The sequence below is a fragment of the Amia ocellicauda genome, chromosome 2 (assembly GCF_036373705.1).
Source record: "Amia ocellicauda isolate fAmiCal2 chromosome 2, fAmiCal2.hap1, whole genome shotgun sequence".
NCBI classification, from domain to species: domain Eukaryota; kingdom Metazoa; phylum Chordata; class Actinopteri; order Amiiformes; family Amiidae; genus Amia; species Amia ocellicauda.
The window spans coordinates 55,893,102-55,906,434 of NC_089851.1; the positions used below are offsets into that span (position 1 = coordinate 55,893,102).

The 13,333-nt window shown below is 45.1% G+C and overlaps 2 non-coding genes across 2 annotated transcripts; both read right to left on the reverse strand.

Moving 5' to 3' along the window:
- Positions 1-11,386: 11,386 nt before the first annotated feature.
- On the reverse strand, positions 11,387-11,460 carry trnat-ugu (transfer RNA threonine (anticodon UGU)). The gene has a single exon. It is a non-coding gene; the product is annotated as a tRNA-Thr (tRNA).
- Positions 11,461-11,900: 440 nt separating this feature from the next.
- On the reverse strand, positions 11,901-11,974 carry trnat-agu (transfer RNA threonine (anticodon AGU)). The gene has a single exon. It is a non-coding gene; the product is annotated as a tRNA-Thr (tRNA).
- Positions 11,975-13,333: the final 1,359 nt, after the last annotated feature.

Sequence of the window (13,333 nt, forward strand, 5' to 3'; positions counted from 1 at the left end):
GATATCTAACTCTCTTGCTTGCTATCGCTCCCCCAATGGTCAGTAGCATAGTAGCATAAGAGCAGATCACGGACCACTGTCAATCAGATGCTTGCCTTGCCGTCCATCCATCTATCTATCTATCTATCTATGACTCTTGATATCTAACTCTCTTGCTTGCTATTGCTCCCGCAATGGTCAGTAGCATAGTAGCATAACAGCAGATCACGGACCACTGTCAATCAGATGCTTGCCTTGCCGTCCATCCATCCATCCATCTATTTATCTATGACTCTTGATATCTAACTCTCTTGCTTGCTATCTCTCCCCAATGGTCAGAAGCATAGTAGCATAAAAGCAGATCACGGACCACTGTCAATCAGATGCTTGCCTTGCCGTCCATCCATCCATCTATCTATCTATCTATCTATCTATCCATCTATCTATCTATCTATCTATGACTCTCGATATCTAACTCTCTTGCTTGCTAAAGCTCCCCCAATGGTCAGTAGCATTGTAGCATAACAGCTGATCACGGACCATTGTCAATCAGATGCTTGCCTTGCCGTCCATCCATCCATCTATCTATCTATCTATCTATCTATCTATGACTCTCGATATCTAACTCTCTTGCTTGCTATCGCTCCCCCAATGGTCAGTAGCTAGTAGCATAACAGCAGATCAAGAACCACTGTCAATCAGATGCTTGCCTTGCCGTCCATCCATCCATCTATCTATCTATCTATCTATCTATGACTCTTGATATCTAACTCTCTTGCTTGCTATTGCTCCCCCAATGGTCAGTAGCATAACAGCAGATCACGGACCACTGTCAATCAGATGCTTGCCTTGCCGTCCATCCATCCATCCATCTATCTATCTATGACTCTTGATATCTAACTCTCTTGCTTGCTTTCGCTCACCCAATGGTCAGTAGCATAGTAGCATAACAGCAGATCACGGACCACTGTCAATCAGATGCATGCCTTGCCGTCCATCCATCCATCTATCTATCTATATATCTATGACTCTCGATATCTAACTCTCTTGCTTGCTATCGCTCCCCCAATGGTCAGTAGCATTGTAGCATAACAGCAGATCACAGACCACTGTCAATCAGATGCTTGCCTTGCCGTCCATCCATCCATCCATCCATCTATCTATCTATGTATCTATGTCTCTCGATATCTAACTCTCTTGCTTGCTATCACTCCCCCAATGGTCAGTAGCATAGTAGCATAAGAGCAGATCACGGACCACTGTCAATCAGATGCTTGCCTTGCCGTCCATCCATCTATCTATCTATCTATCTATGACTCTTGATATCTAACTCTCTTGCTTGCTATTGCTCCCCCAATGGTCAGTAGCATAGTAGCATAACAGCTGATCACGGACCACTGTCAATCAGATGCTTGCCTTGCCGTCCATCCATCTATCTATCTATCTATCTATGACTCTTGATATCTAACTCTCTTGCTTGCTATTGCTCCCCCAATGGTCAGTAGCATAGTAGCATAACAGCAGATCACGGACCACTGTCAATCAGATGCTTGCCTTGCCGTCCATCCATCCATCCATCTATTTATCTATGACTCTTGATATCTAACTCTCTTGCTTGCTATCGCTCCCCAATGGTCAGAAGCATAGTAGCATAAAAGCAGATCACGGACCACTGTCAATCAGATGCTTGCCTTGCCGTCCATCCATCCATCTATCTATCTATCTATCTATCTATCCATCTATCTATCTATCTATCTATGACTCTTGATATCTAACTCTCTTGCTTGCTATCGCTCCCTCAATGGTCAGTAGCATAGTAGCATAACAGCAGATCACGGACCACTGTCAATCAGATGCTTGCCTTGCCGTCCATCCATCCATCTATCTATCTATCTATCTATGACTCTCGATATCTAACTCTCTTGCTTGCTATCGCTCACCCAATGGTCAGTAGCATAGTAGCATTACAGCAGATCAAGAACCACTGTCAATCAGATGCTTGCCTTGCCGTCCATCCATCCATCTATCTATCTATCTATCTATGACTCTCGATATCTAACTCTCTTGCTTGCTATCGCTCCCCCAATGGTCAGTAGCATAACAGCAGATCACGGACCACTGTCAATCAGATGCTTGCCTTGCCGTCCATCCATCCATCCATCTATCTATCTATGACTCTTGATATCTAACTCTCTTGCTTGCTATCGCTCCCCCAATGGTCAGTAGCATAGTAGCATAAAAGCAGATTACAGACCACTGTCAATCAGATGCTTGCCTTGCCGTCCATCCATCCATCCATCTATCTATTTATCTATGACTCTTGATATCTAACTCTCTTGCTTGCTATCGCTCCCCCAATGGTTAGTAGCATTGTAGCATAACAGCAGATCATGGACCACTGTCAATCAGATGCTTGCCTTGCCGTCCATCCATCCATCTATCTATCTATCTATCTATGACTCTTGATATCTAACTCTCTTGCTTGCTATCGCTCCCCCAATGGTTAGTAGCATTGTAGCATAACAGCAGATCATGGACCACTGTCAATCAGATGCTTGCCTTGCCGTCCATCCATCCATCCATCTATCTATCTATCTATCAATGACTCTCGATATCTAACTCTCTTGCTTGCTATCGCTCCCCCAATGGTCAGTAGCATAGTAGCATAACAACAGATCACGGACCACTGTCAATCAGATGCTTGCCTTGCCGTCCATCCATCCATCTATCTATCTATCTATCTATGACTCTTGATATCTAACTCTCTTGCTTGCTATCGCTCCCCCAATGGTCAGTAGCATTGTAGCATAACAGCAGATCACGGACCACTGTCAATCAGATGCTTGCCTTGCCGTCCATCCATCCATCCATCTATCTATCTATGACTCTTGATATCTAACTCTCTTGCTTGCTATCGCTCCCCCAATGGTCAGTAGCATAGTAGCATAACAGCAGATTACGGACCACTGTCAATCAGATGCTTGCCTTGCCGTCCATCCATCCATCTATCTATCTATCTATCTATGACTCTTGATATCTAACTCTCTTGCTTGCTATCGCTCCCCCAATGGTCATTAGCATTGTAGCATAACAGCAGATCACGGACCACTGTCAATCAGATGCTTGCCTTGCCGTCCATCCATCCATCCATCTATCTATCTATGACTCTTGATATCTAACTCTCTTGCTTGCTATCGCTCCCCCAATGGTCAGTAGCATAGTAGCATAACAGCAGATTACGGACCACTGTCAATCAGATGCTTGCCTTGCCGTCCATCCATCCATCTATCTATCTATCTGTCTATGACTCTTGATATCTAACTCTCTTGCTTGCTATCGCTCCCCCAATGGTCAGTAGCATAGTAGCATAACAGCAGATTACGGACCACTGTCAATCAGATGCTTGCCTTGCCGTCCATCCATCCATCTATCTATCTATCTATCTATAAATGACTCTCGATATCTAACTCTCTTGCTTGCTATCGCTCCCCCAATGGTCAGTAGCATAGTAGCATAACAGCAGATCACGGACCACTGTCAATCAGATGCTTGCCTTGCCGTCCATCCATCCATCTATCTATCTATCTATCTATGACTCTCGATATCTAACTCTCTTGCTTGCTATCGCTCCCCCAATGGTCAGTAGCATAGTAGCATAACTGCAGATCACGGACCACTGTCAATCAGATGCTTGCCTTGCCGTCCATTCATCCATCTATCTATCTATCTATCTATCTATGACTCTTGATATCTAACTCTCTTGCTTGCTATCGCTCCCCCAATGGTCAGTAGCATTGTAGCATAACAGCAGATCACGGACCACTGTCAATCAGATGCTTGCCTTGCCGTCCATCCATCCATCTATCTATCTATCTATCTATGACTCTCGATATCTAACTCTCTTGCTTGCTATCGCTCCCCCAATGGTCAGTAGCATAGTAGCATAACAGCAGATCACGGACCACTGTCAATCAGATGCTTGCCTTGCCATCCATCCATCCATCTATCTATCTATCTATCAATGACTCTCGATATCTAACTCTCTTGCTTGCTATCGCTCCCCCAATGGTCAGTAGCATAGTAGCATAACAGCAGATCACGGACCACTGTCAATCAGATGCTTGCCTTGCCGTCCATCCATCCATCTATCTATCTATCTATCTATGACTCTCGATATCTAACTCTCTTGCTTGCTATCGCTCCCCCAATGGTCAGTAGCATAGTAGCATAACAGCAGATCACGGACCACTGTCAATCAGATGCTTGCCTTGCCGTCCATCCATCTATCTATCTATCTATCTATCTATGACTCTCGATATCTAACTCTCTTGCTTGCTATCGCTCCCCCAATGGTCAATAGCATTGTAGCATAACAGCTGATCACGGACCACTGTCAATCAGATGCTTGCCTTGCCGTCCATCCATCCATCCATCTATCTATGACTCTCGATATCTAACTCTCTTGCTTGCTATCGCTCCCCCAATGGTCAGTAGCATAGTACCATAACAGCAGATCACGGACCACTGTCAATCAGATGCTTGCCTTGCCGTCCATCCATCCATCTATCTATCTATCTATCTATCTATCTATGACTCTCGATATCTAACTCTCTTGCTTGCTATCGCTCCCCCAATGGTCAGTAGCATAGTAGCATAACAGCAGATCACGGACCACTGTCAATCAGATGCTTGCCTTGCCGTCCATCCATCCATCTATCTATCTATCTATCTATGACTCTTGATATCTAACTCTCTTGCTTGCTATCGCTCCCCCAATGGTCAGTAGCATTGTAGCATAACAGCTGATCACGGACCACTGTCAATCAGATGCTTGCCTTGCCGTCCATCCATCCATCCATCTATCTATCTATGACTCTTGATATCTAACTCTCTTGCTTGCTATCGCTCCCCCAATGGTCAGTAGCATAGTAGCATAACAGCAGATCAAGAACCACTGTCAATCAGATGCTTGCCTTGCCGTCCATCCATCTATCTATCTATCTATCTATCTATCTATCTATCTATTTATCTATCTATCTATCTATCTATCTATGACTCTCGATGTCTAACTCTCTTGCTTGCTATCGCTCCCCCAATGGTCAGTAGCATAGTAGCATAACAACAGATCACGGACCACTGTCAATCAGATGCTTGCCTTGCCGTCCATCCATCCATCTATCTATCTATCTATCTATGACTCTTGATATCTAACTCTCTTGCTTGCTATCGCTCCCCCAATGGTCAGTAGCATTGTAGCATAACAGCAGATCACGGACCACTGTCAATCAGATGCTTGCCTTGCCGTCCATCCATCCATCCATCTATCTATCTATGACTCTTGATATCTAACTCTCTTGCTTGCTATCGCTCCCCCAATGGTCAGTAGCATAGTAGCATAACAGCAGATTACGGACCACTGTCAATCAGATGCTTGCCTTGCCGTCCATCCATCCATCTATCTATCTATCTATCTATGACTCTTGATATCTAACTCTCTTGCTTGCTATCGCTCCCCCAATGGTCATTAGCATTGTAGCATAACAGCAGATCACGGACCACTGTCAATCAGATGCTTGCCTTGCCGTCCATCCATCCATCCATCTATCTATCTATGACTCTTGATATCTAACTCTCTTGCTTGCTATCGCTCCCCCAATGGTCAGTAGCATAGTAGCATAACAGCAGATTACGGACCACTGTCAATCAGATGCTTGCCTTGCCGTCCATCCATCCATCTATCTATCTATCTGTCTATGACTCTTGATATCTAACTCTCTTGCTTGCTATCGCTCCCCCGATGGTCATTAGCATTGTAGCATAACAGCAGATCACGGACCACTGTCAATCAGATGCTTGCCTTGCCGTCCATCCATCCATCCATCTATCTATCTATGACTCTTGATATCTAACTCTCTTGCTTGCTATCGCTCCCCCAATGGTCAGTAGCATAGTAGCATAACAGCAGATTACGGACCACTGTCAATCAGATGCTTGCCTTGCCGTCCATCCATCCATCTATCTATCTATCTATCTATCAATGACTCTCGATATCTAACTCTCTTGCTTGCTATCGCTCCCCCAATGGTCAGTAGCATAGTAGCATAACAGCAGATCACGGACCACTGTCAATCAGATGCTTGCCTTGCCGTCCATCCATCCATCTATCTATCTATCTATCTATGACTCTCGATATCTAACTCTCTTGCTTGCTATCGCTCCCCCAATGGTCAGTAGCATAGTAGCATAACTGCAGATCACGGACCACTGTCAATCAGATGCTTGCCTTGCCGTCCATTCATCCATCTATCTATCTATCTATCTATCTATGACTCTTGATATCTAACTCTCTTGCTTGCTATCGCTCCCCCAATGGTCAGTAGCATTGTAGCATAACAGCAGATCACGGACCACTGTCAATCAGATGCTTGCCTTGCCGTCCATCCATCCATCTATCTATCTATCTATCTATGACTCTCGATATCTAACTCTCTTGCTTGCTATCGCTCCCCCAATGGTCAGTAGCATAGTAGCATAACAGCAGATCACGGACCACTGTCAATCAGATGCTTGCCTTGCCATCCATCCATCCATCTATCTATCTATCTATCAATGACTCTCGATATCTAACTCTCTTGCTTGCTATCGCTCCCCCAATGGTCAGTAGCATAGTAGCATAACAGCAGATCACGGACCACTGTCAATCAGATGCTTGCCTTGCCGTCCATCCATCCATCTATCTATCTATCTATCTATGACTCTCGATATCTAACTCTCTTGCTTGCTATCGCTCCCCCAATGGTCAGTAGCATAGTAGCATAACAGCAGATCACGGACCACTGTCAATCAGATGCTTGCCTTGCCGTCCATCCATCTATCTATCTATCTATCTATCTATGACTCTCGATATCTAACTCTCTTGCTTGCTATCGCTCCCCCAATGGTCAATAGCATTGTAGCATAACAGCTGATCACGGACCACTGTCAATCAGATGCTTGCCTTGCCGTCCATCCATCCATCCATCTATCTATGACTCTCGATATCTAACTCTCTTGCTTGCTATCGCTCCCCCAATGGTCAGTAGCATAGTACCATAACAGCAGATCACGGACCACTGTCAATCAGATGCTTGCCTTGCCGTCCATCCATCCATCTATCTATCTATCTATCTATCTATCTATGACTCTCGATATCTAACTCTCTTGCTTGCTATCGCTCCCCCAATGGTCAGTAGCATAGTAGCATAACAGCAGATCAAGAACCACTGTCAATCAGATGCTTGCCTTGCCGTCCATCCATCCATCTATCTATCTATCTATCTATGACTCTTGATATCTAACTCTCTTGCTTGCTATCGCTCCCCCAATGGTCAGTAGCATAACAGCAGATCACGGACCACTGTCAATCAGATGCTTGCCTTGCCGTCCATCCATCCATCCATCTATCTATCTATGACTCTTGATATCTAACTCTCTTGCTTGCTATCGCTCCCCCAATGGTCAGTAGCATAGTAGCATAACAGCAGATCAAGAACCACTGTCAATCAGATGCTTGCCTTGCCGTCCATCCATCTATCTATCTATCTATCTATCTATCTATCTATCTATCTATCTATCTATGACTCTCGATGTCTAACTCTCTTGCTTGCTATCGCTCCCCCAATGGTCAGTAGCATAGTAGCATAACAGCAGATCACGGACCACTGTCAATCAGATGCTTGCCTTGCCGTCCATCAATCCATCCATCTATCTATCTATCTATCAATGACTCTCAATATCTAACTCTCTTGCTTGCTATCGCTCCCCCAATGGTCAGTAGCATAGTAGAATAACAGCAGATCACGGACCACTGTCAATCAGATGCTTGCCTTGCCGTCCATCCATCCATCCATCTATCTATCTATCTATCAATGACTCTCGATATCTAACTCTCTTGCTTGCTATCGCTCCCCCAATGGTCAGTAGCATAGTAGCATAACAGCAGATCACGGACCACTGTCAATCAGATGCTTGCCTTGCCGTCCATCCATCCATCTATCTATCTATCTATCTATGACTCTCGATATCTAACTCTTTTGCTTGCTATCGCTCCCCCAATGGTCAGTAGCATAACAGCAGATCACGGACCACTGTCAATCAGATGCTTGCCTTGCCGTCCATCCATCTATCTATCTATCTATCTAGGATTCTCGATATCTAACTCTCTTGCTTGCTATCGCTCCCCCAATGGTCAGTAGCATTGTAGCATAACAGCTGATCACGGACCACTGTCAATCAGATGCTTGCCTTGCCGTCCATCCATCCATCCATCTATCTATGACTCTCGATATCTAACTCTCTTGCTTGCTATCGCTCCCCCAATGGTCAGTAGCATAGTAGCATAACAGCAGATCACGGACCACTGTCAATCAGATGTTTGCCTTGCCGTCCATCCATCCATCTATCTATCTATCTATCTATCTATCTATGACTCTCGATATCTAACTCTCTTGCTTGCTATCGCTCCCCCAATGGTCAGTAGCATAGTAGCATAACAGCAGATCAAGAACCACTGTCAATCAGATGCTTGCCTTGCCGTCCATCCATCCATCTATCTATCTATCTATCTATGACTCTTGATATCTAACTCTCTTGCTTGCTATCGCTCCCCCAATGGTCAGTAGCATAACAGCAGATCACGGACCACTGTCAATCAGATGCTTGCCTTGCCGTCCATCCATGCATCCATCTATCTATCTATGACTCTTGATATCTAACTCTCTTGCTTGCTATCGCTCCCCCAATGGTCAGTAGCATAGTAGCATAACAGCAGATCACGGACCACTGTCAATCAGATGCTTGCCTTGCCGTCCATCCATCCATCTATCTATCTATCTATCTATGACTCTCGATATCTAACTCTCTTGCTTGCTATCGCTCCCCCAATGGTCAGTAGCATAGTAGCATAACAGCAGATCAAGAACCACTGTCAATCAGATGCTTGCCTTGCCGTCCATCCATCCATCTATCTATCTATATATCTATGACTCTCGATATCTAACTCTCTTGCTTGCTATCGCTCCCCCAATGGTCAATAGCATTGTAGCATAACAGCAGATCACGGAACACTGTCAATCAGATGCTTGCCTTGCCGTCCATCCATCCATCCATCTATCTATGACTCTCGATATCTAACTTTCTTGCTTGCTATCGCTCCCCCAATGGTCAGTAGCATAGTTGCATAACAGCAGATCACAGACCACTGTCAATCAGATGCTTGCCTTGCCGTCCATCCATCCATCCATCCATCTATCTATCTATGTATCTATGTCTCTCGATATCTAACTCTCTTGCTTGATATCGCTCCCCCAATGGTCAGTAGCATAGTAGCATAACAGCAGATCACGGACCACTGTCAATCAGATGCTTGCCTTGCCGTCCATCCATCTATCTATCTATCTATCTATGACTCTTGATATCTAACTCTCTTGCTTGCTATCGCTCCCCCAATGGTCAGTAGCATAGTAGCATAACAGCAGATCACGTACCACTGTCAATCAGATGCTTGCCTTGCCGTCCATCCATCCATCTATCTATCTATGTATCTATGACTCTCGATATCTAACTCTCTTGCTTGCTATCGCTCCCCCAATGGTCAGTAGCATAACAGCAGATCACGGACCACTGTCAATCAGATGCTTGTCTTGCCGTCCATCCATCCATCCATCTATCTATCTATGACTCTTGATATCTAACTCTCTTGCTTGCTATCGCTCCCCAATGGTCAGTAGCATAGTAGCATAAAAGCAGATCACGGACCACTGTCAATCAGATGTTTGCCTTGCCGTCCATCCATCCATCTATCTATCTATCTATCTATCCATCTATCTATCTATCTATCTATGACTCTTGATATCTAACTCTCTTGCTTGCTATCGCTCCCCCAATGGTCAGTAGCATAGTACCATAACAAAAGATCACGGACCACTGTCAATCAGATGCTTGCCTTGCCGTCCATCCATCCATCTATCTATCTATGACTCTTGATATCTAACTCTCTTGCTTGCTATCTCTCCCCCAATGCTCAGTAGCATTGTAGCATAACAGCTGATCACGGACCACTGTCAATCAGATGCTTGCCTTGCCGTCCATCCATCCATCTATCTATCTATCTATCTATGACTCTCGATATCTATCTCTCTTGCTTGCTATCGCTCCCCCAATGGTCAGTAGCATAGTAGCATAACAGCAGATCACGGACCACTGTCAATCAGATGCTTGCCTTGTCGTCCATCCACCCATCTATCTATCTATCTATCTATCAAAGACTCTCGATATCTAACTCTCTTGCTTGCTATCGCTCCCCCAATGGTCAGTAGCATAGTAGCATAACAGCAGATCACGGACCACTGTCAATCAGATGCTTGCCTTGCCGTCCATCCATCCATCCATCTATCTATCTATGACTCTTGATATCTAACTCTCTTGCTTGCTATCGCTCCCCCAATGGTCAGTAGCATTGTAGCATAACAGCAGATCACGGACCACTGTCAATCAGATGCTTGCCTTGCCGTCCATCCATCCATCTATCTATCTATCTATCTATGTCTCTCGATATCTCACTCTCTTGCTTGTTATCGCTCCCCCAATGGTCAGTAGCAGAGTAGCATAACAGCAGATCACGGACCACTGTCAATCAGATGCTTGCCTTGCCGTCCATCCATCCATCCATCTATCTATCTATCTATCAATGACTCTCGATATCTAACTCTCTTGCTTGCTATCGCTCCCCCAATGGTCAGTAGCATTGTAGCATAACAGCAGATCACGGACCACTGTCAATCAGATGCTTGCCTTGCCGTCCATCCATCTATCTATCTATCTATCTATGACTCTTGATATCTAACTCTCTTGCTTGCTATCGCTCCCCCAATGGTCAGTAGCATAGTAGCATAACAGCAGATCACGGAACACTGTCAATCAGATGCTTGCCTTGCCGTCCATCCATCCATCTATCTATCTATCTATCTATCTATCTATCTATCTATCTATGACTCTCGATATCTAACTCTCTTGCTTGCTATCGCTCCCCCAATGGTCACGTATGTTGCATTCAATGACAAAGAAAATCATGTGCTGGAAATGATTTTTGGCAACTGTGAAGGAACTGCACGACTGCAGCGACCACAACACCTCTCTGTGGCGCAATCAGTCAGCGCATTTGGCTGTTAAGCGAAAGGATGTTGGTTCGAATCCACCAAGGGACAGCCCACTTTTCCCCCCGCCCCTTGTTATTGTTTCTACTTCTGGCGGTCAGCTTGCCAGACTGCGGCTACAGTAACCTAAAGCTGCTTGCTGCGGACGGCCATCTTGCAAAAATGTATTGAGCGTTTAGAAACTTCCTTTCCATTGCCTAGGCCAACATAAACCAAGGCACTGCTGGGAGTCGAACCCAGGGTTTCCTGTTTACAAGACAGGCGCTTTGACCAACTAAGCCACGGTGCCAGGACTCTCCCATTCCCCAGTGCCTACACTCAGGCGTAAGGCACAAAACAAAACAAAACAAAACAAAACAAAACAAAACAAAACAAAACAAAACAAAACAAAACAAAACAAAACAAAACAAAACAAAACAAAACAAAACAAAAATTGGATGCAGGCTGCAACAAAGGAAGCACACAGAGGTGAAAACGTAAGGTTGACGGGAGCAACAAGCTCCCTGTTGCGACTGTCCAGGGGCAGCAATGGGAATTGGACGTTGGCCGTTAGGTGCGCGTAGCGCGTGTCCTTTGGGTTCTGGTTCTTCTTTACAAACCGGCGTCTGTCCAGTTGGCTTTCCAGTTCAATACGTCCTCTGATGGCTTTACGATAAGCCTATCTTGCTAAAGCTGATGGTCGACAAAGCGGAAGCACAAGCTTCGCAAGGAGCACAGAAAGCCCGCCTAAGGCTCCACTGGGATTTGAACCCAGGACTTCCTGTTTACTAGACAGGCGCTTTAACCAACTAAGCCTCGGCGCCAAATCTGCCGCTGCTGCTGCTGATAGTAGCATAACAGCAGATCACGGACCGCTGTCAATCAGGTGCTTGCCTTGCCATCCATCCATCCATCCATCCATCCATCCATCTATCTATCTATCTATCTATCTATGACTCTCGATATCTAACTCTCTTGCTTGCTATCGCTCCCCCAATGGTCAGTAGCATAGTAGCATAACAGCAGATCACGGACCACTGTCAATCAGATGCTTGCCTTGCCGTCCATCCATCCATCCATCTATCTATCTATCTATCAATGACTCTCGATATCTAACTCTCTTGCTTGCTATCGCTCCCCCAATGGTCAGTAGCATTGTAGCATAACAGCAGATCACGGACCACTGTCAATCAGATGCTTGCCTTGCCATCCATCCATCCATCTATCTATCTATTTATCTATGACTCTCGATATCCTCTCTTGCTTGCTATCGCTCCCCCAATGGTCAGTAGCATAGTAGCATAACAGCAGATCACGGACCACTGTCAATCAGATGCTTGCCTTGCCGTCCATCCATCTATCTATCTATCTATCTATGACTCTTGATATCTAACTCTCTTGCTTGCTATCGCTCCTCCAATGGTCAGTAGCATAGTAGCATAACAGCAGATCACGGACCACTGTCAATCAGATGCTTGCCTTGCCATCCATCCATCCATCTATCTATCTATCTATCAATGACTCTCGATATCTAACTCTCTTGCTTGCTATCGCTCCCCCAATGGTCAGTAGCATAGTAGCATAACAGCAGATCACGGACCGCTGTCAATCAGGTGCTTGCCTTGCCATCCATCTATCTATCTATTTATCTATCTATCTATGACTCTCGATATCTAACTCTCTTGCTTGCTATCGCTCCCCCAATGGTCAGTAGCATAGTAGCATAACAGCAGATCACGGACCACTGTCAATCTGATGCTTGCCTTGCCGTCCATCCATCCATCCATCTATCTATCTATCTATCAATGACTCTCGATATCTAACTCTCTTGCTTGCTATCGCTCCCCCAATGGTCAGTAGCATAGTAGCATAACAGCAGATCACGGACCACTGTCAATCAGATGCTTGCCTTGCCGTCCATCCATCCATCCATCTATCTATCTATCTATCTATGACTCTTGATATCTAACTCTCTTGCTTGCTATCGCTCCCCCAATGGTCAGTAGCATAGTAGCATAACAGCAGATCACGGACCACTGTCAATCAGATGCTTGCCTTGCCGTCCATCCATCCATCCATCTATCTATCTATGACTCTTGATATCTAACTCTCTTGCTTGTTATCGCTCCCCCAATGGTAAGTAGCATAGTAGCATAACAGCAGATCACGGACCACTGTCAATC